Here is a 2,500-nt window from a genome sequence, read left to right as displayed (position 1 = left end):
CTGCAACGTCCGGGAATCGAACCCGGGCCGCCCGCGTGGCAGGCGAGCATTCTACCACTGAACCAACGTTGCTGGCACATAGGGAAAGGACAATTTGTGGCTCTTTGTAACCCCCCAAACAGCCCATGACCTATGGAGAGAAGGGCAAAATGTTATCCGCAGTCGGTAGGATTCGAACCTACGCTCCCAGAGGGAATCTGATTTCTAGTCAGACGCCTTAACCACTCGGCCACGACTGCAATACATTGATGGGGGCACATTTGGCGGCATTCTCATACAGTAGAATAACTTGGATTAGCTTAGCTTGCCACTTCACACAGGTTTGCAAGCAGCCCGGCTAGCTCAGTCGGTAGAGCATGAGACTCTTAATCTCAGGGTCGTGGGTTCGAGCCCCACGTTGGGCGACCATTCCTTTTGGTGTGTTTCCCACTTAGCTGCAACGAGTATGAGGTGCACACTCATGGACCCACCAGCAGAAAGGGCGCCATGGCTTAGTTGGTTAAAGCGCCTGTCTAGTAAACAGGAGATCCCGAGTTCGAATCTCGGTGGTGCCTCAACTTTTTTTGACCAACCCAACTGTCAAAAGAAGGCCTCTGAAAGATTTCACTGCTCACATTTTGCCCAAGATACAGGAAAAATGAAGCGAAACAAACAGTTCAACAAAATGCCGCGACCCGGGATCGAACCGGGGACCTTTAGATCTTCAGTCTAACGCTCTCCCAACTGAGCTATCACGGCCTGTGCTATGTTCTTGGCCAAGCGGAAACGCAGCAGCATAGCATTTCAAAAAGAAAAAGTGGCCTGACAGACGAAAACAAACGAACAAACAGAAAAAGAGACAGGTCCTACCGAGATTTGAACTCGGATCGCTGGATTCAGAGTCCAGAGTGCTAACCATTACACCATAGGACCTTCACATCTAGCGATGTCAAGATGCACGTACAGTTTTCCAATCGTTTTCCCATTGAAAAGAAAAAGGTAAAACAACTGGAACATATTTGCAGAAACCCTGAAATTAGGGCCAAACATGACCAATCCAAAAAGCAAGTGGGCTCGTCCGGGATTTGAACCCGGGACCTCTCGCACCCTAAGCGAGAATCATACCCCTAGACCAACGAGCCAGCTGTTGAGTGGTAACAGTGCGTGTGGGTATTTATTTGACATGCCTGCGGAAGGAGACTCACCTTTGAACGAGGACCTTCAAGAAAGAAGAAGAAAAAACAGACTGTTTGGTTCCTGCCGGGATCGAACCGGCGACCTTGTCCGTGTGAAGGACACGTGATAACCACTACACTAAGGAACCTTGCTGGTAGAGAGGCAAATTCTTTGTTTGAAATATTGAGTTGTAGCAAATGTGGTATGGATCTGTCCCAACGGTGTACTACAGGGTCTCGTGGCGCAACGGATAACGCGTCTGACTACGGATCAGAAGATTGCAGGTTCGAATCCTGCCGAGATCGGATTTTTATCTTTGAACAGACTAAATGTGTATGACTGAGACACATGGCATGACATTGCATACACAGATACATGGACAATATGTTTGTTTAGCTGCCAATACTTATGTTTTGTTCACGTTGATTGCTACGCTCAACAAGAAAAAGGTGTCTGCGCCCCCGGGTGGGCTCGAACCACCAACCTTTCGGTTAACAGCCGAACGCGCTAGCCGATTGCGCCACGGAGGCAAGTTGATGATGCTGGTATCGAAATAATTGAGAAATATGCCAACATGGTTAAATAATTGTACAATTGAGAAAGCCAGTTTGGAAAATGCTTTGTTTAAGTTTGCACTGCTAAACACATCATACATCCTTCCGTTATGGTCTAGTGGTTAGGATAGCTGGCTCTCACCCAGCAGGCCCGGGTTCGATTCCCGGTAACGGAAAACTTTTTTCCCCCCTCTTGTGCGCTTGTCCAAGTGTAGTTGAGTTGGTATAGCATCGAATTTCTCGAGAGAAGAAAAGGCAATAATTGAACAAAACTTCCGACGAGGATGGGATTCGAACCCACGCGGGCAGAGCCCATTGGATTAGCAGTCCAACGCCTTAACCACTCAGCCACCTCGTCAACTAGGAGGAGTCAGGCCGAAACTTGGGAAGCCCTTGATGTTTGCATGAAAGAATGAGATCCTGGTGGTTCAGCAGTTTTTAGAGAAGAAAAAGATTTCCCACGCCGGGAGTTGAACCCGGGCCTCCTGGGTGAAAGCCAGATATCCTAGCCGTTAGACCACGTGGGATCATGTTTCCGTCCGGGATCGAACCGGAGACCTTCTGCGTGTTAGGCAGATGTGATAACCGCTACACCACGGAAACTCTGTGGTATAGTGCCAACTAAGGTGGGATGTTACGGAAAAGGCTGGCCTTTGTGGTATGTACACTAGAACATTTGTGCCTTTGTCACTGTCTCTAGCCGTGATCGTCTAGTCGTTAGGACCCTGCGTTGTGGCCGCAGTAACCCAGGTTCGAATCCTGGTCACGGCAGTGACAATTTTTTCCTTTCC

General features: G+C 48.7%; 14 non-coding genes across 14 annotated transcripts; 5 read left to right on the top strand and 9 right to left on the bottom strand.

Annotated features, from left to right (window-relative positions):
• Window positions 1–157: 157 nt before the first annotated feature.
• TRNAS-AGA (transfer RNA serine (anticodon AGA)) lies at window positions 158–239 on the bottom strand. Its single transcript has one exon. It is a non-coding gene; the product is annotated as a tRNA-Ser (tRNA).
• A 92-nt stretch (window positions 240–331) lies between these two features.
• Window positions 332–404, top strand: TRNAK-CUU (transfer RNA lysine (anticodon CUU)). Its single transcript has one exon. It is a non-coding gene; the product is annotated as a tRNA-Lys (tRNA).
• Window positions 405–480: 76 nt separating this feature from the next.
• Window positions 481–554, top strand: TRNAT-AGU (transfer RNA threonine (anticodon AGU)). Its single transcript has one exon. It is a non-coding gene; the product is annotated as a tRNA-Thr (tRNA).
• A 111-nt stretch (window positions 555–665) lies between these two features.
• Window positions 666–738, bottom strand: TRNAF-GAA (transfer RNA phenylalanine (anticodon GAA)). The gene has a single exon. It is a non-coding gene; the product is annotated as a tRNA-Phe (tRNA).
• A 102-nt stretch (window positions 739–840) lies between these two features.
• Window positions 841–912, bottom strand: TRNAQ-CUG (transfer RNA glutamine (anticodon CUG)). The gene has a single exon. It is a non-coding gene; the product is annotated as a tRNA-Gln (tRNA).
• Window positions 913–1,049: 137 nt separating this feature from the next.
• On the bottom strand, window positions 1,050–1,121 carry TRNAP-AGG (transfer RNA proline (anticodon AGG)). Its single transcript has one exon. It is a non-coding gene; the product is annotated as a tRNA-Pro (tRNA).
• A 109-nt stretch (window positions 1,122–1,230) lies between these two features.
• On the bottom strand, window positions 1,231–1,303 carry TRNAV-CAC (transfer RNA valine (anticodon CAC)). The gene has a single exon. It is a non-coding gene; the product is annotated as a tRNA-Val (tRNA).
• Window positions 1,304–1,387: 84 nt separating this feature from the next.
• TRNAR-ACG (transfer RNA arginine (anticodon ACG)) lies at window positions 1,388–1,460 on the top strand. Its single transcript has one exon. It is a non-coding gene; the product is annotated as a tRNA-Arg (tRNA).
• Window positions 1,461–1,611: 151 nt separating this feature from the next.
• Window positions 1,612–1,685, bottom strand: TRNAN-GUU (transfer RNA asparagine (anticodon GUU)). The gene has a single exon. It is a non-coding gene; the product is annotated as a tRNA-Asn (tRNA).
• A 128-nt stretch (window positions 1,686–1,813) lies between these two features.
• Window positions 1,814–1,885, top strand: TRNAE-CUC (transfer RNA glutamic acid (anticodon CUC)). Its single transcript has one exon. It is a non-coding gene; the product is annotated as a tRNA-Glu (tRNA).
• Window positions 1,886–1,985: 100 nt separating this feature from the next.
• TRNAS-GCU (transfer RNA serine (anticodon GCU)) lies at window positions 1,986–2,067 on the bottom strand. Its single transcript has one exon. It is a non-coding gene; the product is annotated as a tRNA-Ser (tRNA).
• Window positions 2,068–2,164: 97 nt separating this feature from the next.
• Window positions 2,165–2,236, bottom strand: TRNAE-UUC (transfer RNA glutamic acid (anticodon UUC)). Its single transcript has one exon. It is a non-coding gene; the product is annotated as a tRNA-Glu (tRNA).
• A 3-nt stretch (window positions 2,237–2,239) lies between these two features.
• Window positions 2,240–2,312, bottom strand: TRNAV-AAC (transfer RNA valine (anticodon AAC)). The gene has a single exon. It is a non-coding gene; the product is annotated as a tRNA-Val (tRNA).
• Window positions 2,313–2,408: 96 nt separating this feature from the next.
• On the top strand, window positions 2,409–2,480 carry TRNAH-GUG (transfer RNA histidin (anticodon GUG)). Its single transcript has one exon. It is a non-coding gene; the product is annotated as a tRNA-His (tRNA).
• The last annotated feature ends 20 nt before the right edge of the window (window positions 2,481–2,500 follow it).

The sequence above is a fragment of the Acartia tonsa genome, chromosome 5 (genome assembly GCF_053477335.1).
Source record: "Acartia tonsa isolate MP-2025a chromosome 5, ASM5347733v1, whole genome shotgun sequence".
Lineage (NCBI taxonomy): Eukaryota > Metazoa > Arthropoda > Copepoda > Calanoida > Acartiidae > Acartia > Acartia tonsa.
Note: the sequence above shows the minus strand (reverse complement) of the source record. Positions and strands in the feature narration are given on the sequence as shown.